This window comes from Polypterus senegalus, unplaced genomic scaffold, assembly GCF_016835505.1.
Source record: "Polypterus senegalus isolate Bchr_013 unplaced genomic scaffold, ASM1683550v1 scaffold_6000, whole genome shotgun sequence".
Classification (NCBI taxonomy): domain Eukaryota; kingdom Metazoa; phylum Chordata; class Cladistia; order Polypteriformes; family Polypteridae; genus Polypterus; species Polypterus senegalus.
The window spans coordinates 22,345-50,099 of record NW_024378756.1 but is presented as its reverse complement, the minus strand read 5'-3'; the positions used below and the strand labels follow the sequence as shown (position 1 = coordinate 50,099).

The following is a 27,755-nucleotide window of genomic DNA, read 5'->3' as shown; positions in this document are numbered from 1 at the left end:
ATCCTTGTGTCGATTTGAGTGGGTTGCGCTAGTTTCCAAACCTTTGTATGGACCGCCACTATGGATGGACATTGTACCAATCAGTACAGGAACAGTATGAATCCCAGAGTCTTCTGTGATCTTACCTTAGGTTCGTCTTGAAAGGCAGGGTAGTGCTTTTTCATGACTTCCAACTGTTGATAATGCTGTCCCCCATGCTGAAGATAGACCATGGCATTTGAACATAATGAAATCTGAAGAAGATCCTCACACCATAGTCAAACAAAATATTTGTTTTACATTCTCTTGGATCATCAGTGTTTGACACACATTTGCATAGTAGATGTAGTTTAGTTTCAACTGAAAATCAATGACACTCCTGCCACCATTATCCACTGACATCTCCATATCCACTCTCCTGACCGATTCAGTATTACCCTCCACACATAAAGTGAAAAATTATCTTTTTTAATCGTCTACCAAAAAACCTAGTTAGCGGGTAAACCATCCCTAAGTAAGTACAAAGTGGCAAAACATCTGCTTTGAGAACTAAACTCTTGCCCACGAAGGAGAGATGACGCAAGGTCCAAAGACCGAGGCGTTGTTTAATTTTGGCATTCTTCCCAGTTTCTTTGCGCACTTTCTTCTCTGTAAAATTTGACGCCCAAGATTTTAATTGCATCAAATTGAAATGTGAGTCCATCCAAGGAATCCGTTCTCCCACTCCATTTTCCAAGCCACATCATTGAGGACTTTTGTTTATTGATCTTAGAGCCTGTTGCTTTTTCAAAATTGTCGAAAATTTTAAAACAGTTGTGGACATCATCCTCCTCCGTGGCAACGAGTGTGAAATCGTCTGCGTATTGTATGATTTTGACTGTCTCACCGCCCCCACCTGGAAGCAGTAGGCCTCTGATGGTGCAATCCTTCCGTACCTGTGCAGCTAGCACCTCAACATATAGCACATAGAGCAGAGGTGACAGGGGGCAACCCTGTCGTACACCGGAGCACTGTGATCCCAAGGCACTCATATGGCCATTGACACTGACTACACTACCTACATCAGCATACAAAATGCGCTGCCAGCATAAAATACGGCCCTTGAAACCCATTTTATAAAGAACTATAAAGAGGAACTGATGGTTTACCTTGTCAAATGCCATTTCCTGATCCAAAGCAACCATTATCATCGGTACTGTCCTTTGAGATGCCCAAGCAAAAATGTCTCGTACCAAGGATAGGCTCCAATGTATCGTCCGTCCTGGAACCTCACAGGTCTGATCAGGGTGAAGCAAACCTGGCAAAACTTTACGAATGCGTAGTGCCAGCACCTTTGCTAACAATTTGTAATCAAAGGTCAGCAAGGTGATAGGACGCCAATTTGTCAAATCTGCTGCATCGCTTTTCTTGTATATCAGGGTGAAAACCCTGTTTCACATGTAGGGGTGAGTTTGCCAGTGGCAAATACCTCTTCGTAGACTGACAGCAACAATGGACCCATGATTTGCCAGTGCGCTTTGTAGAATTCCTTTGGTAGGCCATCGACGCCGGGAACTTTACCATCTGCCATTGTATCCAAAGCCGTCATCAGCTCCTGCAAGGTTTGTAATGCATTTAGTTGGATTGATTCCGTGTCAGTAACCTGTACATCAACAGCAGAATGTGTTCTGCCGTATCCTCATCAACCAACTGCCCTTCAAATAATTGCTGATAAAAACGGTGGGCTACATGTAACATGTCGTTGATGTCGGTGACATCAATTCCTTGTGAATTTTTAAGTTTTGAAATCACTTTCTTTTGTTGTCTGTGTTTGACCGATTGAAAGAAAGCGGAGGACATTATTTCGTCATTGTCTTTAAATGTCATCCTGGCTTTCACAAAATATCGTTTTGCTTTAGTGATCATTTCCCGAGAAAGTTTTTCTTTGAGGCTTTTAATCACCTGTTCGTCATAATCTTGACCATTATTGAAAAGAATATATTCATGTGCAAGCCTCTCTTGTAGCCGACTAACAACTCTCTGTTCTTTCCGTGCTTTCTGCCTCCCATAATAGACGGAAAACAACTGGAGTTTATATTTCAAATGTTCCCAACACTCCAAAGAAGTAGAAAACCTGACACGATGAGTGAGCTGCTGTTGTATGAATTGTTCCATGGAGGTCATGAAATCCACATCAAGCAAAAAGGACACATTCAACTTCCAGTGACCTCCCCCACCGCACTCCCAGTACCTGCAGCATACAAATGAGCATAGAGTGGTCAGAAAACCAAACAGGTAAAACTTCGCTACTCTCTATCCGGACAGAATGGGAAAAATAATCCAGTCGACACCATATCCCTCTTGAGTTGCTCCATGTGTACCCCTTTGCAGAAGGGGAGCAACACCTAAAACCATCTTTTAACAAGTAATTGCCCACCAAGAGCTCAAACCTTCGGCCAGTGTAATCTTGTCCATCACATTTGTCTTTATCAACATTGAAATTCCCCCCATTGTGACCAATTTGTCCGTGAATTAAGCAGGTTTCAAGATCACAATACAGCAGCACGCTGCTGTTTGTGAGGTGATGTGTACATTATTGAAAAGACGAGAAAAGGTCCCGTCTTTAACCACATCCACCATCAGCACTCTCCCCGGCACCACTATAGTTGGAGGGCCAATCGTCCAATCGTGCCCCCTGAACAAAATACCCACCCCACTGGAGAAACTCCACTTACTGCCTATAGAGATGGCCCCCACTCCCAATCCCTAGAAAAGCTGTGCACATCAATTGCAGATTTGAGGTGAACCTCTTGCAAAAAACATATTTGAAAAGGAAAATTGCTTAGCCATAGAAAAACCCCTTCCCTCTTTTTGTTTCCCCTGCAAACCTCTAGCATTGACAGTCACACAAGTCAAAAAATGTGTCATTTGTCATGGCAAGTCAGCATAGACCGCCCCCATCATCTGTCCCTGCCATGATGTCCGTGAAAACATCCATGGATGGTCTAAAAAGAGCTGGGCATTTGGTTCATTAAAATGAAGTCCTACCAGCGTGTCTCCATAGCCATCACTCGACGCAGGCGACTAGTTAAATAGCAGGTCCAAGAAGGCTGGCATCGGAGTCTCCGGCACCTCAGTAATAGTAGTGACCACAGAGTTTCCTCCTGGTATGTCTAAATCTTTTGCTTGATCCATCTCTTCCAAACCTTGCAAAGGAGCAAAGTGATTGGTTGTAAATTGTCCTTTCTCACTCGGTTCCTGTGCAGGCTCCGAAACCTCTCTGGGACGTGCCTTTTTCTTCCGTTTGGTCAGTGAGGCACTCTCCCACAATTCATTCGTTGAAGTCATTCTTGTCAGAACTGTTGTTTCTGTATTCTTAGCAACACTGTCTGTGTCACTGTCGAGGAGATCATCCATTTTGCTTTCAAACTCAGCAAAAATCTTCTTTGCAGTCCGCGACATTTGCAAAACGTCCACAGCCTCCAGCTGACTCTGCTTCTCATTCTCTTTCTCATGAACAGGTTCATTAGCGGGCTGTTCTGTAGGTAATCCACAGGGTAACTCGGCAGTGTCCTCGAAATCTTCTCTGCCACATCGCTCGCGCTGGGGTGATCCACTTCCTCCACAAAGACAACAGCAACTTCATCTTCTTGGGGCTTTTGCTTGTCTGGACAAGCGTGATACAAATGGTTTGTCTGTCCACAAATGGGACAGCATCTTGGAGTTGGGCAGTCCCTAGCTTTGTGCCCAGCCTTATTGCAATTCCGGCAGATCATAACCGAACAATATCTGGCTACATGTCCATCTCTTCCACATTTGCCACATCTCGTGGGCATACCACCATAGAAAAGGTAGCCCTTATTCGGTCCTAGGGAGAAAGAGGATGGTGGGTGAGTCAGGCCATCCACAGAAGAGGAGTCCTTTTTCAGCTGAACTTTGAATTGCTCAAGGCCCATTCCAAACCCCTTCATCATCTGTCACTCGCCGAAGAAAAAAACTGCAGTAGAATATCTCCTTAAGAAGGCCATGATGGCATCGTCTTCCACCCAAGGATTAAACATATGCACAATAATGACTTTCCAGTCCCTTTTCCATAACGGCTGCACTTTAAAAAGAGACAATGGGCCATCTGGTGACGTGTCTGAAGCATTTTCCAAGCAAAGTCTAATGAAACTTTTGATTCAAAAGTCACGTCGAAAAAGACCCATAATGCCCATCTTGTATGCAAAGCACCAGTTGCATGTCCACTCCAAAAGCTTGTCGGAGCAATTTATCTTTAAACTCCCGATGAATGAAACAGTCCAAATCCGCTGTAATCTTCCGAGTAAACCGCAAGGTGTTTCTCACTCCCAAATACAACAAATCATTGACCTTTTCCGCCACCTTCAATACCCCAATTTCAGGTCCCACAGGGTATATCGCCTCCAGAATATCAGCACACCTGGATAGCAAGCAAGAAAGAAAGGGTCACGCGACTCACATAACTAAAACCGCACTTGATCTTAACCAAAAGGCCGAGAAGCAATGCCACAAACTCCCCAGGCCAGCCAGCCCCACCGTCTTGCCCATGCGTCAGCTGCATGGTAAGCATCAACTTGGCAGGAGGAAGCAGCTGCCCTAAGACAAGCGCCGAGCGTGAACCCATGTGACATTCCACGGCCTCGTGACAAAAGCGGCCCACCTTGGAGCCAAGGCCTGATACAAAGCCCAAGGGTTGCCACAACGGCGGAAAAACCCTCGGAGTTGTGCGGAAACGAGGTAGCCGATACAGCTGGGAGTGGGAGTGGGCGTGGGGGAGGGGGACAGTCAGTTGGTCCCTTTGGGTGTTTGGCGCTCGTGGTGGGATTTGGGGGAGGCGGGTAGACCAGGCAAGGAAGAGGACGGCTTTAAACCACCATCTCCACCTCCATCCCGCCCTAGATGCCCACAAAACAAAGAAGGAGACGTCAGTGAAGAGCGGTGACGAGCTAGATATCCCTCGAGACACCACGCTCACAACTCTTCAGACACCACGCTCACACCTGTTGGAGATTGAAGATGAAAAGGAGAAGGCACATCCTGGCCGCCTGTGTGAACAAGGCCTCGAACACAGGGGCTGCAGCGACATCAGACAGCCTGCAGGACTGCTTCGTGGTTTCTGGGAGCTTAATAAGGCTTCCTGCTAGCGGTACAGGCTTGGTCGTCCGACACTACTTCACTCACCCCACAACAGCGGCCTTCTAATTCAGAGCCTCGCCTGACATCTGTTGGAATGCTGGAAGTACTACAAGCAATAGCGTCCTACAGGCACGCATGAACTTTTCTTAATTAAGTCAAATTAAACTAAATTAATTAATTAATTAATTAATTATTCAGTTAAATAATTAAATCAATCCTGCTCTGGCTAGAGCTTCTTTCCCTTCCCTCATAGTAGGCAATCCCCAGCCAAGGCTGCTTGTCTTGTTTTATACCAGTAAAGGAGAAAGTGCACCGCTCCTGGAAGTACTGCAATACCAGGTCGATGCGTGGAGTGGACGGAGCAAGCCCCTATTCCATCTCCCTGTTCCAAAAATCAATTTAATATATGGTCCCCAGATAGGGGACGTATCAGATATTAAACTGATAAGAACAGATACTACACTTGATCTTAGCCAAAAGGCCGAGAAGCGATGCCACAAACTCCCCAGGCCAGCCAGCCCCACCGTCTTGCCCATGCGCCAGCTGCATGGTAAGCATCAACTTGGCAGGAGGAAGCAGCTGCCCTAAGACAAGCCGAGGCGTGAACCCATGTGACATTCCACGGCCTGCGTGACAAAAGCGCCCACCTTGGAGCCAAGGCCTGATACAAAGCCCAAGGGTTGCCACAACGCGGAAAAACCCTCGGAGTTGTGCGGAAACGAGGTAGCCGATACAGCTGGGAGTGGGAGTGGGCGGGGGAGGGGAGGGACAGTCAGTTGGTCCCTTTGGGTGTTTGGCTCGTGGTGGGATTTGGGGAGGCGGGTAGACCAGGCAAGGAAGAGGACGGCTTTAAACCACCATCTCCACCTCCATCCCGCCCTAGATGCCCACAAAACAAAGAAGGAGACGTCAGTGAAGAGCGGTGACGAGCTAGATATCCCTCGAGACACCACGTTCACAACTCTTCAGACACCACGTTCACACCTGTTGGAGATTGAAGATGAAAAGGAGAAGGCACATCCTGGCCCGCCTGTGTGAACAAGGCCTCGAACACAGGGCGCTGCAGCACATCAGACAGCCTGCAGGACTGCTTCGTGGTTTCTGGGAGCTTAATAAGGCTTCCTGCTAGCGGTACAGGCTTGGTCGTCCGACACTACTTCACTCACCCCACAACAGCGCCTTCTAATTCCGAGCCTCGCCTGACATCTGTTGGAATGCTGGAAGTACTACAAGCAATAGCGTCCTACAGGCACGCATGAACTTTTCTTAATTAAGTCAAATTAAACTAAATTAATTAATTAATTAATTATTCAGTTAAATAATTAAATCAATCCTGCTCTGGCTAGAGCTTCTTTCCCTTCCCTCATAGTAGGCAATCCCCAGCCAAGGCTGCTTGTCTTGTTTTATACCAGTAAAGGAGAAAGTGCACCGCTCCTGGAAGTACTGCAATACCAGGTCGATGCGTGGAGTGGACGGAGCAAGCCCTATTCCATCTCCCTGTTCCAAAAATCAATTTAATATATGGTCCCCAGATAGGGGACGTATCAGATATTAAACTGATAAGAACAGATTTTTGAAAAATATACTTTATTTACATATATGTTTGGGTAATATATATAAAACACAGTCTAATAGTCTTACAATCTATACCAATCTACAATTCCAACAGAGATGACTGTATTCAGCTATAGACTGATACAGTCTTTCACTATACATTACCTACAACACCTTATTTACATATACAAGGGTGATTTGTATATAAAAATCACAATCTTTACAATCTTACATGCCATATTAAGTGTTTTGTCAATAACATTCGGTTATTTTCCATTACATTCAATATAGCGTTCCACATTCTGTTACTATTTACAAGTTATTGCAGTCTCGACTTGGTCCCCGTCCCTGAAAGCTTGTCCTCAAAGAGGGGGCTTTGCCGAAGGCTGCAGTAAACCAAAGGTTACATCAATAAACCTCTTGGAGGGCGAGGTGGTCTTGCATATCCTCAGTTCTTCAAGGAGTCCATGATAGAATAGTCTTTGAGGAGGCTGCGGATGTATCTGCAGCAGTCCTGGATTGTCATCCTTTCCCTCCTGAGGACGAGGTGGTTCCTGGCGACCCATAGAGCGTCCTTCACGCAGCACATGAGACGCCATGCCTCCTCGGTGGCTTCCAGTGAGTGGGTACCCGGGAAAAGTCCATAGAGCACCGAATGGTGCGAGATTGTCTCTGGGTACCGACTCTTCCAATTCCTCTTCCAGGGCGTCAAAGAGTGACTGTGCCACTGGGCATTCCCAGAAGAGGTGCAGTGCGTCTTCTTCCCGCTGGATGCACCACGGGCAGTGTCTGTATCTGCACAGATTTCTGGCTTGCATGAACGCGCGGAGAGGCAGTCCCCCCCGCACAGCCATCCACGCCAGATCCCTGTGCCTGTTTGTCAGTTCTTTGGAGGCTATGTTCTCCCAGACCACCGTGGCTGTCGCTGATGGTAGGGTTCCGATAGGCTCCGTCGTGTCTTTGGCTCTGATGAGCTTGTAGATGGTTTTCGGTTTCCACAGGTCCGGTTTGACTCCCTGAAGTCCGTGTTCCGTTACGAAGCGGACAACATCCGTGTAGAACCATGGAGTGTCCCAGTTGTAAGGGTAGGAGCTGTCCCACTTGTCCCAGCCGAGTCTCTTCCAGACTGGCAGGAGGAAGAAGCGGGACATGGCGTTTCCGGACGATCCGCTGCTGTACTCCGTCAGTGTCCTGCGGATGCAGTTGCAGGCAAAGAAGGCCCTGAGCAGGGTGGGGATGTCGGGATGCCTTTCCCACCCTTTGGGGTTCTTTGTACATGACTGCCCGCTTGACTCTGTCCATCTTGGAGCCCCAGATGAAGTGAAAGACTGCCCTGGTGATGGCTCTGCAGACGGTGGCGAGGGGTGGCCATGCCTGGGCCGGGTACTGCAGGACCGGGAGGATCTCATTCCGCAGCACCAGCGCTTTGCCTTCCACGGTGAGGTCCCTGAGGCTCCAGAGCCCGATCTTCTGTCTGACTTTGGCCAGTCTCTTCCCACGTCTTCAGGGCCTCCCTCTCCGCCGAACCAGCTGCCCAGGATCTTGATGGAGTCCCGTCTGATGGTGAAGGGGAGGGTGGCGGAGGGTGTCAGGTGCCATTCCCGAGGAGCACGCCTCTGACTTCCCGCAGTTGACCTTTGCTCCCGGCACGTCCAAAGTCTTCGCGAGATCTCCGCCAGCGCCGTCATCGATCTCTGGTCAGCGCAGATCACGGTGACGTCGTCCATGTAGAGGGAGCATCTGATCTCTCTTCTGTCCGGTCCCGGTGCGGTGATCCCTCTGATCTCCGGTCTTCCTCTGATCCGTTCCGCCAGGAGCTCTATACAACAGACAAAGAGAAGAGGGGAGAGAGGGCAGCCTTGTCTGACCCCGGACAGGACCGGGAAGGGGTCCGTTTTCCAGCCGTTCACCAGCACCGTGCTGGAGATGTCTCGATACATCAGGCTGATGTACGAACAGAACGTGTCGCCCATTCCGAGACCTCGCAGAGCCTTGATCATGAACTCGTGGGACACCCGGTCGAAGGCTTTCTCTTGATCTAGGCTGACCAAGGCGCGGTGATGCGGCGTTCCTTCACGTAGTGCACCGAGTCCCTGATCATGGCCAAGCTGTCGGCGATCCTGCGTCCGGGGATGCCGCAGGTCTGGTCTGGGTGGACGACCTGTCCGATCACCTTTTTTAGCCGGTTGGCTATCACCTTGGCCAGGATCTTGTAGTCCACGTTCAGGAGGGTGATGGGGCGCCAATTCCTCAGCTCGCATCTCTCTCCCTTCTGTTTGTACAAGATCGTGATCATTCCTTCTCTCAACGACGGAGGCATTCTGCCCTCCGCCACCATCTCCCGGTAGAGCTCCAGCAGGTCCGGGCCGATGAGGTCCCACAGCGGCGACGTACACTTGGCTGGTAGTCCGTCACTGCCCGGGGTCCTGCCGGCCCTGAAGGATCTGGCGGCAGAGTGCAGCTCCCCCAGCGTCAAGGGTGCGTTCAGAGCAGACTCACCTGTGGGATCCAAGGTTTTGTTAATACCTGTTAGGAACCGGTCGGTTGCGTCTGCTTCGGTCGTCTTTGGGGAGTAGAGGCTGCTGTAGTAGTCCCGGACCACTCCCATCACTGCCTCCTTTCCCGTTTTGACGACCCCTCCATCGTCTCGCAGTTCTCTCAGGGGAGTGTGGCCGGAGTGGAGTTTCCTAAAGAAAAAGGAGTTACACTTCTCACCTTTCTCCAGGTTCTCCACTTTGGATCGAAAGACAATGCGTTTGGATTCCTCCTCAAAGTGCCTCCTCAGGCTCTCCTTGGTCTCCTCCAACTCACGTCTCACGTCCCAGCCGCACTGGTGAAGCTCTTGCAGGGACCACAGCTCCTTCTGCAGTCTGCAGAATTCCCTTTGCCGTTGGCACGCCTGTCGTCTTCCTTTGGCCTGAAAGAAACTGCGGAGTTTAACTTTAATAAATTCCCACCAATCGCTTACTTTCTGGAAGTGGCATTTCTCTTCCTTCCAAGCGACGTAAGCGGTCCTTAGCTCCTGCATGACATCTTCCCTTTCCAGGAGGCTACAATTCAGTTTCCACGACCCCGGGCCATGCGGAAAGTTTTGGCCGAGGGATCCCTGGAAGTGAACCGCCCTGTGGTCTGAGAAGAAGCACGGAACCAATGTGTACTTTTCGGTTGTCACTGCTCTGGAGACGAAGATGAAGTCGATCCGGGAGCGGGCCGAGCCGTCGGGCCGGCTCCAGGTGTAGTTGGCCGAGCCCGTCCCGGTAGTCCCTGCCGTGTCCGACAAGGAAGCTTCCGTCACCATCTCCCTGAGCAGCCTGGATGTGGTGTCCAGTCTGGCGAATGTGCCGGAGCTGCGCCCGTCCTCCTCCAGGGGGCAGTTGAAATCTCCGCCATCACCACCGCCCTGGAAGTGGCGAGTTGGGGCCTCAGGGTCTGGAAAAGCTCCAATCGCTCGTTCTTCCCAGGGGGTGCGTACACGCAGATGAGCCGGACAGGCTCCCCCCCACGAGCCGTCGACGACCAGCAGCCGGCCGCAGACGAGCTCCCGGACGGAGTCCAGCGTAAAACGGTTCCCCCTGACAAGTACGGCAATCCCCGCGGCCTTGTTCTCACCACCTCCCGACCAGTAGGAAGGGCCGTGAGACCACTGTTTGCCCAGGTGGCGGTAGTTTCTAGAGGGTGGGAGGGCACACTCCTGCAGCATGTACACATCGCAGTTCTGAGCGGACAGGAAGGTCATCACCGTCTGTCTCCTCAGTTTGTCCTTGATGCTCCTCACGTTGATGGAAAAAATGAGAGAGTAGCCATCTGTAAGGAGGAAGGTGGAGAGGTTAGTGTGGGCCAGGCGCCCCTAGTCGCCTCGGTCAGGTGGGACTTCGGGTCTGTCGGCCCCGGGGTCTTCGATCTGAAGCAGCCGGTTGATCTGTGCCAGGTTGTCCATGTCGTTGTGGGCAGGCTGGAAGTTTAGAGCTGCTTCGAGAAACAGCTCCTCTTCCATCTGGGTCTCCTCGTCTTCTTGCTGTGGACATTCAGATGGGGGCTCTGCTGTCTTCTTCCTTCTCTGGTCCTCCTCTGGGCTGTTTGGACTTCTCCTCTTCCTTGTCCGATTCCCTGTAGGAGCGGCGAGGGGAAAATCCTCCGGGTTGAGGGTGGGTGGGGAGGTGGAGGTGAGGGCTCTGAAGCAGCATGGGAGGGGGGAGCTGCCTCAGTGGTGGAAGGAGGGAGGGTCGAGGGGGGAGGGGTGGAGTTCTTTGTCTTTCCTCCTTTGTCCTTTTCCTGATTGCCTGTGCACGCCGGTGCTGCAAGGGGGACTTCAGTTTGGGCTTCCTTTGGCAGGCAGATTGGGTTTGGTCCTCCTCCGTGCAGACTGTTTGAGGTCACAGCGGCGTAGGACTTCTGTCTCTGAGGGCAGTCTTTGTACACATGGCTGGTCTGTCCGCAGAGGTTGCAGGTCTTTTTCCTGGGGCAGTCTTTCGCCTCGTGGCCAGTCACACGGCAGTTCCTGCAAGCGCCTCCTTGCATTCCTTCAGCACGTGGCCCATCGCTCCGCATCTCCTGCAGGATTTTGGCTGGTCAGGGTAGTGCAGGATTGCCGCCGAGTTTCCCAAGGAGAAGCTCTGCGGTAGGTGCTGGAGACCGTTTGGAGAGGCGTTGTCCTTCCATAACCTGACGATGACCGACCACTTACCCGTCCAGAAGCCATTCCCATCCTGGATCTGGGTGGGTTCCCTCACCACCGTGCAGAAGCGCTTCAGGAACGTGGAGATGTCCTTGCCAGGCGTATGGGGATTCCTCATGGCAATCGTCACTCTCCTTTCCTCTCTCTGTATGGGGCAATTCCCCACAAAGCGAGCAAAGGGGGAGTCCGGCATTGCATTCTGGACCATTTCCCAGTAGCTTGCAGACCGCAATGGAGGCAAACGTAACATAGAAGAGGCCCAGAGCGAATGTCTGTATGCTCAATGTATCTGCTCTGGAGAATCCCTGCTCCATGACCATTTTCTTCCCAAAGGTCTCTGCACTCATTTCAGGGATCCTTCCCTCCACCTCCTTGAGCCTCAGCACTACCGTCTGCTTCATCCAGGGTTCCAGAGACGGGGGGCCATCCTGGAACTTTCGGGCTGGAGTCAGGTGAGCTGCGGCCTGGGGCGTAGAAGGGCCAGAAGAGGGCTGATCTTCCAGGCTGGGAGTAGCTGCCTTCTCCTTTCCCAGCTTCACGGAGGTCTTCCTAGCCGGGGCAGAAGCAGAGGTAGGAGCAAGAGCTGAAGCAGGAGCATCAGCAGAAACTGGAGCGGAATCCATTCTTGGTCTTTTCGTAGTCTTTTCTTCTTTCCAGATGGAGGTAGTCTGCAGATGAGAGATGAATCTTTCCTGGAGATATCAGCTCTCTTCTTGGTGGGTGGAGCTATGCAGATGATCCTCCTCAAACTTCGTTCTTCTTTTCTGTTTTCTTGGTTTCAAACTCTTGAAGCTTTGTAAAAAGTGGTGGACTCAGCCAACCTACTTTTACTCAGAATCAAGAATTCAATAGCCGTAAAACAGCTCTTGTGCTTCCTTACTGACTTTGAGAGCAGAGCTTCAATCGCCGTCAAAAGGAATTATATCGCAAACACGATCCCAATGGAATAAAAACAAGCAGTTCTCCACTCTGATAAGAACAGATACTACACTTGATCTTAGCCAAAAGGCCGAGAAGCGATGCCACAAACTCCCCAGGCCAGCCAGCCCCACCGTCTTGCCCATGCGTCAGCTGCATGGTAAGCATCAACTTGGCAGGAGGAAGCAGCTGCCCTAAGACAAGCGCCGAGACGTGAACCCATGTGACATTCCACGGCCTGCGTGACAAAGCGGCCCACCTTGGAGCCAAGGCCTGATACAAAGCCCAAGGGTTGCCACAACGGCGGAAAAACCCTCGGAGTTGTGCGGAAACGGGGTAGCCGATACAGCTGGGAGTGGGAGTGGGCGTGGGGGGGAGGGGGACAGTCAGTTGGTCCCTTTGGGTGTTTGGCGCTCGTGGTGGGATTTGGGGGGGGGGTAGACCAGGCAAGGAAGAGGACGGCTTTAAACCACCATCTCCACCTCCATCCCGCCCTAGATGCCCACAAAACAAAGAAGGAGACGTCAGTGAAGAGCGGTGACGAGCTAGATATCCCTCGAGACACCACGTTCACAACTCTTCAGACACCACGTTCACACCTGTTGGAGATTGAAGATGAAAAGGAGAAGGCACATCCTGGCCCGCCTGTGTGAACAAGGCCTCGAACACAGGGGCTGCAGCGACATCAGACAGCCTGCAGGACTGCTTCGTGGTTTCTGGGAGCTTAATAAGGCTTCCTGCTAGCGGTACAGGCTTGGTCGTCCGACACTACTTCACTCACCCCACAACAGCGGCCTTCTAATTCCGAGCCTCGCCTGACATCTGTTGGAATGCTGGAAGTACTACAAGCAATAGCGTCCTACAGGCACGCATGAACTTTTCTTAATTAAGTCAAATTAAACTAAATTAATTAATTAATTAATTAATTATTCAGTTAAATAATTAAATCAATCCTGCTCTGGCTAGAGCTTCTTTCCCTTCCCTCATAGTAGGCAATCCCCAGCCAAGGCTGCTTGTCTTGTTTTATACCAGTAAAGGAGAAAGTGCACGCTCCTGGAAGTACTGCAATACCAGGTCGATGCGTGGAGTGGACGGAGCAAGCCCCTATTCCATCTCCCTGTTCCAAAAATCAATTTAATATATGGTCCCCAGATAGGGGCGTATCAGATATTAAACTGATAAGAACAGATACTACACTTGATCTTAGCCAAAAGGCCGAGAAGCGATGCCACAAACTCCCCAGGCCAGCCAGCCCCACCGTCTTGCCCATGCGTCAGCTGCATGGTAAGCATCAACTTGGCAGGAGGAAGCAGCTGCCCTAAGACAAGCGCCGAGACGTGAACCCATGTGACATTCCACGGCCTGCGTGACAAAAGCGCCCACCTTGGAGCCAAGGCCTGATACAAAGCCCAAGGGTTGCCACAACGGCGGAAAAACCCTCGGAGTTGTGCGGAAACGAGGTAGCCGATACAGCTGGGAGTGGGAGTGGGCGTGGGGAGGGAGGGACAGTCAGTTGGTCCCTTTGGGTGTTTGGCTCGTGGTGGGATTTGGGGAGGCGGGGTAGACCAGGCAAGGAAGAGGACGGCTTTAAACCACCATCTCCACCTCCATCCCGCCCTAGATGCCCACAAAACAAAGAAGGAGACGTCAGTGAAGAGCGGTGACGAGCTAGATATCCCTCGAGACACCACGTTCACAACTCTTCAGACACCACGTTCACACCTGTTGGAGATTGAAGATGAAAAGGAGAAGGCACATCCTGGCCCGCCTGTGTGAACAAGGCCTCGAACACAGGGCGCTGCAGCGACATCAGACAGCCTGCAGGACTGCTTCGTGGTTTCTGGGAGCTTAATAAGGCTTCCTGCTAGCGGTACAGGCTTGGTCGTCCGACACTACTTCACTCACCCCACAACAGCGCCTTCTAATTCCGAGCCTCGCCTGACATCTGTTGGAATGCTGGAAGTACTACAAGCAATAGCGTCCTACAGGCACGCATGAACTTTTCTTAATTAAGTCAAATTAAACTAAATTAATTAATTAATTAATTATTCAGTTAAATAATTAAATCAATCCTGCTCTGGCTAGAGCTTCTTTCCCTTCCCTCATAGTAGGCAATCCCCAGCCAAGGCTGCTTGTCTTGTTTTATACCAGTAAAGGAGAAAGTGCACCGCTCCTGGAAGTACTGCAATACCAGGTCGATCGTGGAGTGGACGGAGCAAGCCCCTATTCCATCTCCCTGTTCCAAAAATCAATTTAATATATGGTCCCCAGATAGGGGCGTATCAGATATTAAACTGATAAGAACAGATACTACACTTGATCTTAGCCAAAAGGCCGAGCGATGCCACAAACTCCCCAGGCCAGCCAGCCCCACCGTCTTGCCCATGCGTCAGCTGCATGGTAAGCATCAACTTGGCAGGAGGAAGCAGCTGCCCTAAGACAAGCGCCGAGACGTGAACCCATGTGACATTCCACGGCCTCGTGACAAAAGCGGCCCACCTTGGAGCCAAGGCCTGATACAAAGCCCAAGGGTTGCCACAACGGCGGAAAAACCCTCGGAGTTGTGCGGAAACGAGGTAGCCGATACAGCTGGGAGTGGGAGGGGGCGTGGGGGAGGGGACAGTCAGTTGGTCCCTTTGGGTGTTTGGCTCGTGGTGGGATTTGGGGAGGCGGGGTAGACCAGGCAAGGAAGAGGACGGCTTTAAACCACCATCTCCACCTCCATCCCCGCCCCTAGATGCCCACAAAACAAAGAAGGAGACGTCAGTGAAGAGCGGTGACGAGCTAGATATCCCTCGAGACACCACGTTCACAACTCTTCAGACACCACGTTCACACCTGTTGGAGATTGAAGATGAAAAGGAGAAGGCACATCCTGGCCCGCCTGTGTGAACAAGGCCTCGAACACAGGGGGCGCTGCAGCGACATCAGACAGCCTGCAGGACTGCTTCGTGGTTTCTGGGAGCTTAATAAGGCTTCCTGCTAGCGGTACAGGCTTGGTCGTCCGACACTACTTCACTCACCCCACAACAGCGCCTTCTAATTCCGAGCCTCGCCTGACATCTGTTGGAATGCTGGAAGTACTACAAGCAATAGCGTCCTACAGGCACGCATGAACTTTTCTTAATTAAGTCAAATTAAACTAAATTAATTAATTAATTAATTATTCAGTTAAATAATTAAATCAATCCTGCTCTGGCTAGAGCTTCTTTCCCTTCCCTCATAGTAGGCAATCCCCAGCCAAGGCTGCTTGTCTTGTTTTATACCAGTAAAGGAGAAAGTGCACCGCTCCTGGAAGTACTGCAATACCAGGTCGATGCGTGGAGTGGACGGAGCAAGCCCCTATTCCATCTCCCTGTTCCAAAAATCAATTTAATATATGGTCCCCAGATAGGGGACGTATCAGATATTAAACTGATAAGAACAGATACTACACTTGATCTTAGCCAAAAGGCGGCGATGCCACAAACTCCCCAGGCCAGCCAGCCCCACCGTCTTGCCCATGCGTCCAGCTGCATGGTAAGCATCAACTTGGCAGGAGGAAGCAGCTGCCCTAAGACAAGCGCCGAGGCGTGAACCCATGTGACATTCCACGGCCTCGTGACAAAAGCGCCCACCTTGGAGCCAAGGCCTGATACAAAGCCCAAGGGTTGCCACAACGGGCGGAAAAACCCCTCGGAGTTGTGCGAAACGAGGTAGCCGATACAGCTGGGAGTGGGAGTGGGCGTGGGGGAGGGGGGGGGACAGTCAGTTGGTCCCTTTGGGTGTTTGGCGCTCGTGGTGGGATTTGGGGAGGCGGGGTAGACCAGGCAAGGAAGAGGACGGCTTTAAACCACCATCTCCACCTCCATCCCCCCTAGATGCCCACAAAACAAAGAAGGAGACGTCAGTGAAGAGCGGTGACGAGCTAGATATCCCTCGAGACACCACGTTCACAACTCTTCAGACACCACGTTCACACCTGTTGGAGATTGAAGATGAAAAGGAGAAGGCACATCCTGGCCCGCCTGTGTGAACAAGGCCTCGAACACAGGGCGCTGCGACATCAGACAGCCTGCAGGACTGCTTCGTGGTTTCTGGGAGCTTAATAAGGCTTCCTGCTAGCGGTACAGGCTTGGTCGTCCGACACTACTTCACTCACCCCACCACAGCGCCTTCTAATTCCGAGCCTCGCCTGACATCTGTTGGAATGCTGGAAGTACTACAAGCAATAGCGTCCTACAGGCACGCATGAACTTTTCTTAATTAAGTCAAATTAAACTAAATTAATTAATTAATTAATTAATTATTCAGTTAAATAATTAAATCAATCCTGCTCTGGCTAGAGCTTCTTTCCCTTCCCTCATAGTAGGCAATCCCCAGCCAAGGCTGCTTGTCTTGTTTTATACCAGTAAAGGAGAAAGTGCACGCTCCTGGAAGTACTGCAATACCAGGTCGATCGTGGAGTGGACGGAGCAAGCCCCTATTCCATCTCCCTGTTCCAAAAATCAATTTAATATATGGTCCCCAGATAGGGGCGTATCAGATATTAAACTGATAAGAACAGATACTACACTTGATCTTAGCCAAAAGGCCGGCGATGCCACAAACTCCCCAGGCCAGCCAGCCCCACCGTCTTGCCCATGCGTCAGCTGCATGGTAAGCATCAACTTGGCAGGAGGAAGCAGCTGCCCTAAGACAAGCGCCGAGGCGTGAACCCATGTGACATTCCACGGCCTCGTGACAAAAGCGGCCCACCTTGGAGCCAAGGCCTGATACAAAGCCCAAGGGTTGCCACAACGGCGGAAAAACCCTCGGAGTTGTGCGGAAACGAGGTAGCCGATACAGCTGGGAGTGGGAGTGGGCGTGGGGGAGGGGGAGGGGGACAGTCAGTTGGTCCCTTTGGGTGTTTGGCGCTCGTGGTGGGATTTGGGGGAGGCGGGGTAGACCAGGCAAGGAAGAGGACGGCTTTAAACCACCATCTCCACCTCCATCCCCCCTAGATGCCCACAAAACAAAGAAGGAGACGTCAGTGAAGAGCGGTGACGAGCTAGATATCCCTCGAGACACCACGTTCACAACTCTTCAGACACCACGTTCACACCTGTTGGAGATTGAAGATGAAAAGGAGAAGGCACATCCTGGCCCGCCTGTGTGAACAAGGCCTCGAACACAGGGGGCGCTGCAGCGACATCAGACAGCCTGCAGGACTGCTTCGTGGTTTCTGGGAGCTTAATAAGGCTTCCTGCTAGCGGTACAGGCTTGGTCGTCCGACACTACTTCACTCACCCCACAACAGCGCCTTCTAATTCCGAGCCTCGCCTGACATCTGTTGGAATGCTGGAAGTACTACAAGCAATAGCGTCCTACAGGCACGCATGAACTTTTCTTAATTAAGTCAAATTAAACTAAATTAATTAATTAATTAATTAATTATTCAGTTAAATAATTAAATCAATCCTGCTCTGGCTAGAGCTTCTTTCCCTTCCCTCATAGTAGGCAATCCCCAGCCAAGGCTGCTTGTCTTGTTTTATACCAGTAAAGGAGAAAGTGCACCGCTCCTGGAAGTACTGCAATACCAGGTCGATGCGTGGAGTGGACGGAGCAAGCCCCTATTCCATCTCCCTGTTCCAAAAATCAATTTAATATATGGTCCCCAGATAGGGGCGTATCAGATATTAAACTGATAAGAACAGATACTACACTTGATCTTAGCCAAAAGGCCGAGCGATGCCACAAACTCCCCAGGCCAGCCAGCCCCACCGTCTTGCCCATGCGTCCAGCTGCATGGTAAGCATCAACTTGGCAGGAGGAAGCAGCTGCCCTAAGACAAGCGCCGAGGCGTGAACCCATGTGACATTCCACGGCCTCGTGACAAAAGCGCCCACCTTGGAGCCAAGGCCTGATACAAAGCCCAAGGGTTGCCACAACGGCGGAAAAACCCTCGGAGTTGTGCGGAAACGAGGTAGCCGATACAGCTGGGAGTGGGAGTGGGCGTGGGGAGGGAGGGACAGTCAGTTGGTCCCTTTGGGTGTTTGGCTCGTGGTGGGATTTGGGGAGGCGGGGTAGACCAGGCAAGGAAGAGGACGGCTTTAAACCACCATCTCCACCTCCATCCCCCCTAGATGCCCACAAAACAAAGAAGGAGACGTCAGTGAAGAGCGGTGACGAGCTAGATATCCCTCGAGACACCACGTTCACAACTCTTCAGACACCACGTTCACACCTGTTGGAGATTGAAGATGAAAAGGAGAAGGCACATCCTGGCCCGCCTGTGTGAACAAGGCCTCGAACACAGGGCGCTGCAGCGACATCAGACAGCCTGCAGGACTGCTTCGTGGTTTCTGGGAGCTTAATAAGGCTTCCTGCTAGCGGTACAGGCTTTGTCGTCCGACACTACTTCACTCACCCCACAACAGCGCCTTCTAATTCCGAGCCTCGCCTGACATCTGTTGGAATGCTGGAAGTACTACAAGCAATAGCGTCCTACAGGCACGCATGAACTTTTCTTAATTAAGTCAAATTAAACTAAATTAATTAATTAATTAATTAATTATTCAGTTAAATAATTAAATCAATCCTGCTCTGGCTAGAGCTTCTTTCCCTTCCCTCATAGTAGGCAATCCCCAGCCAAGGCTGCTTGTCTTGTTTTATACCAGTAAAGGAGAAAGTGCACGCTCCTGGAAGTACTGCAATACCAGGTCGATCGTGGAGTGGACGGAGCAAGCCCCTATTCCATCTCCCTGTTCCAAAAATCAATTTAATATATGGTCCCCAGATAGGGGACGTATCAGATATTAAACTGATAAGAACAGATACTACACTTGATCTTAGCCAAAAGGCCGGCGATGCCACAACCTCCCCAGGCCAGCCAGCCCCACCGTCTTGCCCATGCGTCAGCTGCATGGTAAGCATCAACTTGGCAGGAGGAAGCAGCTGCCCTAAGACAAGCGCCGAGACGTGAACCCATGTGACATTCCACGGCCTCGTGACAAAAGCGGCCCACCTTGGAGCCAAGGCCTGATACAAAGCCCAAGGGTTGCACAACGGCGGAAAAACCCTCGGAGTTGTGCGGAAGCGAGGTAGCCGATACAGCTGGGAGTGGGAGTGGGCGGGGGGAGGGACAGTCAGTTGGTCCCTTTGGGTGTTTGGCTCGTGGTGGGATTTGGGGAGGCGGGGTAGACCAGGCAAGGAAGAGGACGGCTTTAAACCACCATCTCCACCTCCATCCCGCCCTAGATGCCCACAAAACAAAGAAGGAGACGTCAGTGAAGAGCGGTGACGAGCTAGATATCCCTCGAGACACCACGTTCACAACTCTTCAGACACCACGTTCACACCTGTTGGAGATTGAAGATGAAAAGGAGAAGGCACATCCTGGCCCGCCTGTGTGAACAAGGCCTCGAACACAGGGCGCTGCAGCACATCAGACAGCCTGCAGGACTGCTTCGTGGTTTCTGGGAGCTTAATAAGGCTTCCTGCTAGCGGTACAGGCTTGGTCGTCCGACACTACTTCACTCACCCCACAACAGCGCCTTCTAATTCCGAGCCTCGCCTGACATCTGTTGGAATGCTGGAAGTACTACAAGCAATAGCGTCCTACAGGCACGCATGAACTTTTCTTAATTAAGTCAAATTAAACTAAATTAATTAATTAATTAATTAATTATTCAGTTAAATAATTAAATCAATCCTGCTCTGGCTAGAGCTTCTTTCCCTTCCCTCATAGTAGGCAATCCCCAGCCAAGGCTGCTTGTCTTGTTTTATACCAGTAAAGGAGAAAGTGCACGCTCCTGGAAGTACTGCAATACCAGGTCGATGCGGAGTGGACGGAGCAAGCCCCTATTCCATCTCCCTGTTCCAAAAATCAATTTAATATATGGTCCCCAGATAGGGGACGTATCAGATATTAAACTGATAAGAACAGATACTACACTTGATCTTAGCCAAAAGGCCGGCGATGCCACAAACCTCCCCAGGCCAGCCAGCCCCACCGTCTTGCCCATGCGTCAGCTGCATGGTAAGCATCAACTTGGCAGGAGGAAGCAGCTGCCCTAAGACAAGCGCCGAGGCGTGAACCCATGTGACATTCCACGGCCTGCGTGACAAAAGCGGCCCACCTTGGAGCCAAGGCCTGATACAAAGCCCAAGGGTTGCCACAGCGGAAAAACCCTCGGAGTTGTGCGGAAACGAGGTAGCCGATACAGCTGGGAGTGGGAGTGGGCGTGGGGAGGGGGGACAGTCAGTTGGTCCCTTTGGGTGTTTGGCTCGTGGTGGGATTTGGGGAGGCGGGTAGACCAGGCAAGGAAGAGGACGGCTTTAAACCACCATCTCCACCTCCATCCCCGCCCCTAGATGCCCACAAAACAAAGAAGGAGACGTCAGTGAAGAGCGGTGGCGAGCTAGATATCCCTCGAGACACCACGTTCACAACTCTTCAGACACCACGTTCACACCTGTTGGAGATTGAAGATGAAAAGGAGAAGGCACATCCTGGCCCGCCTGTGTGAACAAGGCCTCGAACACAGGGGGCGCTGCAGCGACATCAGACAGCCTGCAGGACTGCTTCGTGGTTTCTGGGAGCTTAATAAGGCTTCCTGCTAGCGGTACAGGCTTGGTCGTCCGACACTACTTCACTCACCCCACAACAGCGGCCTTCTAATTCCGAGCCTCGCCTGACATCTGTTGGAATGCTGGAAGTACTACAAGCAATAGCGTCCTACAGGCACGCATGAACTTTTCTTAATTAAGTCAAATTAAACTAAATTAATTAATTAATTAATTAATTATTCAGTTAAATAATTAAATCAATCCTGCTCTGGCTAGAGCTTCTTTCCCTTCCCTCATAGTAGGCAATCCCCAGCCAAGGCTGCTTGTCTTGTTTTATACCAGTAAAGGAGAAAGTGCACGCTCCTGGAAGTACTGCAATACCAGGTCGATCGTGGAGTGGACGGAGCAAGCCCCTATTCCATCTCCCTGTTCCAAAAATCAATTTAATATATGGTCCCCAGATAGGGGACGTATCAGATATTAAACTGATAAGAACAGATACTACACTTGATCTTAGCCAAAAGGCCGGCGATGCCACAAACTCCCCAGGCCAGCCAGCCCCACCGTCTTGCCCATGCGTCCAGCTGCATGGTAAGCATCAACTTGGCAGGAGGAAGCAGCTGCCCTAAGACAAGCGCCGAGGCGTGAACCCATGTGACATTCCACGGCCTCGTGACAAAAGCGGCCCACCTTGGAGCCAAGGCCTGATACAAAGCCCAAGGGTTGCCACAACGGCGGAAAAACCCTCGGAGTTGTGCGGAAACGAGGTAGCCGATACAGCTGGGAGTGGGAGTGGGCGTGGGGAGGGAGGGGACAGTCAGTTGGTCCCTTTGGGTGTTTGGCTCGTGGTGGGATTTGGGGAGGCGGGGTAGACCAGGCAAGGAAGAGGACGGCTTTAAACCACCATCTCCACCTCCATCCCGCCCTAGATGCCCACAAAACAAAGAAGGAGACGTCAGTGAAGAGCGGTGACGAGCTAGATATCCCTCGAGACACCACGCTTCACAACTCTTCAGACACCACGTTCACACCTGTTGGAGATTGAAGATGAAAAGGAGAAGGCACATCCTGGCCCGCCTGTGTGAACAAGGCCTCGAACACAGGGGGCGCTGCAGCGACATCAGACAGCCTGCAGGACTGCTTCGTGGTTTCTGGGAGCTTAATAAGGCTTCCTGCTAGCGGTACAGGCTTGGTCGTCCGACACTACTTCACTCACCCCACAACAGCGGCCTTCTAATTCCGAGCCTCGCCTGACATCTGTTGGAATGCTGGAAGTACTACAAGCAATAGCGTCCTACAGGCACGCATGAACTTTTCTTAATTAAGTCAAATTAAACTAAATTAATTAATTAATTAATTATTCAGTTAAATAATTAAATCAATCCTGCTCTGGCTAGAGCTTCTTTCCCTTCCCTCATAGTAGGCAATCCCCAGCCAAGGCTGCTTGTCTTGTTTTATACCAGTAAAGGAGAAAGTGCAACGCTCCTGGAAGTACTGCAATACCAGGTCGATGCGTGGAGTGGACGGAGCAAGCCCCTATTCCATCTCCCTGTTCCAAAAATCAATTTAATATATGGTCCCCAGATAGGGACGTATCAGATATTAAACTGATAAGAACAGATACTACACTTGATCTTAGCCAAAAGGCCGAAGCGATGCCACAAACTCCCCAGGCCAGCCAGCCCCACCGTCTTGCCCATGCGTCAGCTGCATGGTAAGCATCAACTTGGCAGGAGGAAGCAGCTGCCCTAAGACAAGCGCCGAGACGTGAACCCATGTGACATTCCACGGCCTCGTGACAAAAGCGGCCCACCTTGGAGCCAAGGCCTGATACAAAGCCCAAGGGTTGCCACAACGGCGGAAAAACCCTCGGAGTTGTGCGGAAACGAGGTAGCCGATACAGCTGGGAGTGGGAGTGGGCGGGGGGGGGGGGGGACAGTCAGTTGGTCCCTTTGGGTGTTTGGCTCGTGGTGGGATTTGGGGAGGCGGGTAGACCAGGCAAGGAAGAGGACGGCTTTAAACCACCATCTCCACCTCCATCCCGCCCTAGATGCCCACAAAACAAAGAAGGAGACGTCAGTGAAGAGCGGTGACGAGCTAGATATCCCTCGAGACACCACGTTCACAACTCTTCAGACACCACGTTCACACCTGTTGGAGATTGAAGATGAAAAGGAGAAGGCACATCCTGGCCCGCCTGTGTGAACAAGGCCTCGAACACAGGGCGCTGCAGCGACATCAGACAGCCTGCAGGACTGCTTCGTGGTTTCTGGGAGCTTAATAAGGCTTCCTGCTAGCGGTACAGGCTTGGTCGTCCGACACTACTTCACTCACCCCACAACAGCGCCTTCTAATTCCGAGCCTCGCCTGACATCTGTTGGAATGCTGGAAGTACTACAAGCAATAGCGTCCTACAGGCACGCATGAACTTTTCTTAATTAAGTCAAATTAAACTAAATTAATTAATTAATTAATTAATTATTCAGTTAAATAATTAAATCAATCCTGCTCTGGCTAGAGCTTCTTTCCCTTCCCTCATAGTAGGCAATCCCCAGCCAAGGCTGCTTGTCTTGTTTTATACCAGTAAAGGAGAAAGTGCACCGCTCCTGGAAGTACTGCAATACCAGGTCGATGCGTGGAGTGGACGGAGCAAGCCCCTATTCCATCTCCCTGTTCCAAAAATCAATTTAATATATGGTCCCCAGATAGGGGACGTATCAGATATTAAACTGATAAGAACAGATACTACACTTGATCTTAGCCAAAAGGCCGAAGCGATGCCACAAACTCCCCAGGCCAGCCAGCCCCACCGTCTTGCCCATGCGCCAGCTGCATGGTAAGCATCAACTTGGCAGGAGGAAGCAGCTGCCCTAAGACAAGCGCCGAGGCGTGAACCCATGTGACATTCCACGGCCTCGTGACAAAAGCGCCCACCTTGGAGCCAAGGCCTGATACAAAGCCCAAGGGTTGCCACAACGGCGGAAAAACCCTCGGAGTTGTGCGGAAACGAGGTAGCCGATACAGCTGGGAGTGGGAGTGGGCGTGGGGAGGGAGGGACAGTCAGTTGGTCCCTTTGGGTGTTTGGCTCGTGGTGGGATTTGGGGAGGCGGGGTAGACCAGGCAAGGAAGAGGACGGCTTTAAACCACCATCTCCACCTCCATCCCGCCCTAGATGCCCACAAAACAAAGAAGGAGACGTCAGTGAAGAGCGGTGGCGAGCTAGATATCCCTCGAGACACCACGTTCACAACTCTTCAGACACCACGCTCACACCTGTTGGAGATTGAAGATGAAAAGGAGAAGGCACATCCTGGCCCGCCTGTGTGAACAAGGCCTCGAACACAGGGCGCTGCAGCGACATCAGACAGCCTGCAGGACTGCTTCGTGGTTTCTGGGAGCTTAATAAGGCTTCCTGCTAGCGGTACAGGCTTGGTCGTCCGACACTACTTCACTCACCCCACAACAGCGCCTTCTAATTCCGAGCCTCGCCTGACATCTGTTGGAATGCTGGAAGTACTACAAGCAATAGCGTCCTACAGGCACGCATGAACTTTTCTTAATTAAGTCAAATTAAACTAAATTAATTAATTAATTAATTAATTATTCAGTTAAATAATTAAATCAATCCTGCTCTGGCTAGAGCTTCTTTCCCTTCCCTCATAGTAGGCAATCCCCAGCCAAGGCTGCTTGTCTTGTTTTATACCAGTAAAGGAGAAAGTGCACCGCTCCTGGAAGTACTGCAATACCAGGTCGATGTGGAGTGGACGGAGCAAGCCCCTATTCCATCTCCCTGTTCCAAAAATCAATTTAATATATGGTCCCCAGATAGGGGACGTATCAGATATTAAACTGATAAGAACAGATACTACACTTGATCTTAGCCAAAAGGCCGCGATGCCACAAACTCCCCAGGCCAGCCAGCCCCACCGTCTTGCCCATGCGTCCAGCTGCATGGTAAGCATCAACTTGGCAGGAGGAAGCAGCTGCCCTAAGACAAGCGCGAGGCGTGAACCCATGTGACATTCCACGGCCTCGTGACAAAAGCGCCCACCTTGGAGCCAAGGCCTGATACAAAGCCCAAGGGTTGCCACAACGGCGGAAAAACCCTCGGAGTTGTGCGGAAACGAGGTAGCCGATATAGCTGGGAGTGGGAGTGGGCGTGGGGAGGGAGGGGACAGTCAGTTGGTCCCTTTGGGTGTTTGGCCGTGGTGGGATTTGGGGAGGCGGGGTAGACCAGGCAAGGAAGAGGACGGCTTTAAACCACCATCTCCACCTCCATCCCGCCCTAGATGCCCACAAAACAAAGAAGGAGACGTCAGTGAAGAGCGGTGACGAGCTAGATATCCCTCGAGACACCACGCTCACAACTCTTCAGACACCACGCTCACACCTGTTGGAGATTGAAGATGAAAAGGAGAAGGCACATCCTGGCCCGCCTGTGTGAACAAGGCCTCGAACACAGGGCGCTGCAGACATCAGACAGCCTGCAGGACTGCTTCGTGGTTTCTGGGAGCTTAATAAGGCTTCCTGCTAGCGGTACAGGCTTGGTCGTCCGACACTACTTCACTCACCCCACAACAGCGGCCTTCTAATTCCGAGCCTCGCCTGACATCTGTTGGAATGCTGGAAGTACTACAAGCAATAGCGTCCTACAGGCACGCATGAACTTTTCTTAATTAAGTCAAATTAAACTAAATTAATTAATTAATTAATTATTCAGTTAAATAATTAAATCAATCCTGCTCTGGCAGAGCTTCTTTCCCTTCCCTCATAGTAGGCAATCCCCAGCCAAGGCTGCTTGTCTTGTTTTATACCAGTAAAGGAGAAAGTGCACCGCTCCTGGAAGTACTGCAATACCAGGTCGATGCGTGGAGTGGACGGAGCAAGCCCTATTCCATCTCCCTGTTCCAAAAATCAATTTAATATATGGTCCCCAGATAGGGACGTATCAGATATTAAACTGATAAGAACAGATACTACACTTGATCTTAGCCAAAAGGCCGAAGCGATGCCACAAACTCCCCAGGCCAGCCAGCCCCACCGTCTTGCCCATGCGCCAGCTGCATGGTAAGCATCAACTTGGCAGGAGGAAGCAGCTGCCCTAAGACAAGCCCAGACGCGGAACCCATGTGACATTCCACGGCCTCGTGACAAAAGCGGCCCACCTTGGAGCCAAGGCCTGATACAAAGCCCAAGGGTTGCCACAACGGCGGAAAACCCTCGGAGTTGTGCGGAAACGAGGTAGCCGATACAGCTGGGAGTGGGAGTGGGCGTGGGGAGGAGGGGAAGTCAGTTGGTCCCTTTGGGTGTTTGGCTGTGGTGGGATTTGGGGGAGGCGGGTAGACCAGGCAAGGAAGAGGACGGCTTTAAACCACCATCTCCACCTCCATCCCCCCCTAGATGCCCACAAAACAAAGAAGGAGACGCCAGTGAAGAGCGTGACGAGCTAGATATCCCTCGAGACACCACGCTCACAACTCTTCAGACACCACGCTCACACCTGTTGGAGATTGAAGATGAAAAGGAGAAGGCACATCCTGGCCCGCCTGTGTGAACAAGGCCTCGAACACAGGGGGCGCTGCAGCGACATCAGACAGCCTGCAGGACTGCTTCGTGGTTTCTGGGAGCTTAATAAGGCTTCCTGCTAGCGGTACAGGCTTGGTCGTCCGACACTACTTCACTCACCCCACAACAGCGGCCTTCTAATTCCGAGCCTCGCCTGACATCTGTTGGAATGCTGGAAGTACTACAAGCAATAGCGCCCTACAGGCACGCATGAACTTTTCTTAATTAAGTCAAATTAAACTAAATTAATTAATTAATTAATTATTCAGTTAAATAATTAAATCAATCCTGCTCTGGCTAGAGCTTCTTTCCCTTCCCTCATAGTAGGCAATCCCCAGCCAAGGCTGCTTGTCTTGTTTTATACCAGTAAAGGAGAAAGTGCACCGCTCCTGGAAGTACTGCAATACCAGGTCGATGCGTGGAGTGGACGGAGCAAGCCCCTATTCCATCTCCCTGTTCCAAAAATCAATTTAATATATGGTCCCCAGATAGGGGACGATCAGATATTAAACTGATAAGAACAGATACTACACTTGATCTTAGCCAAAAGGCCGAGCGATGCCACAAACTCCCCAGGCCAGCCAGCCCCACCGCCTTGCCCATGCGCCAGCTGCATGGTAAGCATCAACTTGGCAGGAGGAAGCAGCTGCCCTAAGACAAGCGCCTAGACGTGAACCCATGTGACATTCCACGGCCTGCGTGACAAAGCGGCCCACCTTGGAGCCAAGGCCTGATACAAAGCCCAAGGGTTGCCACAACGGCGGAAAAACCCTCGGAGTTGTGCGGAAACGAGGTAGCACATACAGCTGGGAGTGGGAGTGGGGGGGGAGGGGAGGGGACAGTCAGTTGGTCCCTTTGGGTGTTTGGCGCTCGTGGTGGGATTTGGGGGAGGCGGGTAGACCAGGCAAGGAAGAGGACGGCTTTAAACCACCATCTCCACCTCCATCCCGCCCCTAGATGCCCACAAAACAAAGAAGGAGACGCCAGTGAAGAGCGGTGACGAGCTAGATATCCCTCGAGACACCACGCTCACAACTCTTCAGACACCACGCTCACACCTGTTGGAGATTGAAGATGAAAAGGAGAAGGCACATCCTGGCCCGCCTGTGTGAACAAGGCCTCGAACACAGGGCGCTGCAGCGACATCAGACAGCCTGCAGGACTGCTTGTGGTTTCTGGGAGCTTAATAAGGCTTCCTGCTAGCGGTACAGGCTTGGTCGTCCGACACTACTTCACTCACCCCACAACAGCGGCCTTCTAATTCCGAGCCTCGCCTGACATCTGTTGGAATGCTGGAAGTACTACAAGCAATAGCGTCCTACAGGCACGCATGAACTTTTCTTAATTAAGTCAAATTAAACTAAATTAATTAATTAATTAATTAATTATTCAGTTAAAT

The 27,755-nt window shown here is 51.2% G+C and overlaps 14 non-coding genes and 2 pseudogenes across 14 annotated transcripts; all 16 read right to left on the bottom strand.

Annotated features, from left to right (window-relative positions):
• Window positions 1-5,417: 5,417 nt before the first annotated feature.
• Window positions 5,418-5,608, bottom strand: LOC120519626. The gene has a single exon (XR_005631595.1). It is a non-coding gene; the product is annotated as a U2 spliceosomal RNA (small nuclear RNA).
• Window positions 5,609-6,533: 925 nt separating this feature from the next.
• Window positions 6,534-6,714, bottom strand: LOC120519648 (annotated as a pseudogene).
• Window positions 6,715-12,237: 5,523 nt separating this feature from the next.
• LOC120519651 lies at window positions 12,238-12,365 on the bottom strand (annotated as a pseudogene).
• A 935-nt stretch (window positions 12,366-13,300) lies between these two features.
• LOC120519627 lies at window positions 13,301-13,489 on the bottom strand. Its single transcript, XR_005631596.1, has one exon. It is a non-coding gene; the product is annotated as a U2 spliceosomal RNA (small nuclear RNA).
• Window positions 13,490-14,419: 930 nt separating this feature from the next.
• On the bottom strand, window positions 14,420-14,605 carry LOC120519641. Its single transcript, XR_005631609.1, has one exon. It is a non-coding gene; the product is annotated as a U2 spliceosomal RNA (small nuclear RNA).
• A 932-nt stretch (window positions 14,606-15,537) lies between these two features.
• On the bottom strand, window positions 15,538-15,728 carry LOC120519654. Its single transcript, XR_005631616.1, has one exon. It is a non-coding gene; the product is annotated as a U2 spliceosomal RNA (small nuclear RNA).
• A 931-nt stretch (window positions 15,729-16,659) lies between these two features.
• LOC120519645 lies at window positions 16,660-16,848 on the bottom strand. Its single transcript, XR_005631612.1, has one exon. It is a non-coding gene; the product is annotated as a U2 spliceosomal RNA (small nuclear RNA).
• Window positions 16,849-17,786: 938 nt separating this feature from the next.
• LOC120519633 lies at window positions 17,787-17,973 on the bottom strand. The gene has a single exon (XR_005631601.1). It is a non-coding gene; the product is annotated as a U2 spliceosomal RNA (small nuclear RNA).
• Window positions 17,974-18,906: 933 nt separating this feature from the next.
• On the bottom strand, window positions 18,907-19,096 carry LOC120519640. Its single transcript, XR_005631608.1, has one exon. It is a non-coding gene; the product is annotated as a U2 spliceosomal RNA (small nuclear RNA).
• Window positions 19,097-20,019: 923 nt separating this feature from the next.
• On the bottom strand, window positions 20,020-20,208 carry LOC120519642. The gene has a single exon (XR_005631610.1). It is a non-coding gene; the product is annotated as a U2 spliceosomal RNA (small nuclear RNA).
• A 931-nt stretch (window positions 20,209-21,139) lies between these two features.
• Window positions 21,140-21,329, bottom strand: LOC120519639. The gene has a single exon (XR_005631607.1). It is a non-coding gene; the product is annotated as a U2 spliceosomal RNA (small nuclear RNA).
• Window positions 21,330-22,260: 931 nt separating this feature from the next.
• LOC120519629 lies at window positions 22,261-22,448 on the bottom strand. Its single transcript, XR_005631597.1, has one exon. It is a non-coding gene; the product is annotated as a U2 spliceosomal RNA (small nuclear RNA).
• Window positions 22,449-23,381: 933 nt separating this feature from the next.
• Window positions 23,382-23,570, bottom strand: LOC120519650. Its single transcript, XR_005631614.1, has one exon. It is a non-coding gene; the product is annotated as a U2 spliceosomal RNA (small nuclear RNA).
• A 933-nt stretch (window positions 23,571-24,503) lies between these two features.
• On the bottom strand, window positions 24,504-24,692 carry LOC120519635. Its single transcript, XR_005631603.1, has one exon. It is a non-coding gene; the product is annotated as a U2 spliceosomal RNA (small nuclear RNA).
• Window positions 24,693-25,614: 922 nt separating this feature from the next.
• Window positions 25,615-25,801, bottom strand: LOC120519634. Its single transcript, XR_005631602.1, has one exon. It is a non-coding gene; the product is annotated as a U2 spliceosomal RNA (small nuclear RNA).
• Window positions 25,802-26,729: 928 nt separating this feature from the next.
• LOC120519632 lies at window positions 26,730-26,916 on the bottom strand. The gene has a single exon (XR_005631600.1). It is a non-coding gene; the product is annotated as a U2 spliceosomal RNA (small nuclear RNA).
• Window positions 26,917-27,755: the final 839 nt, after the last annotated feature.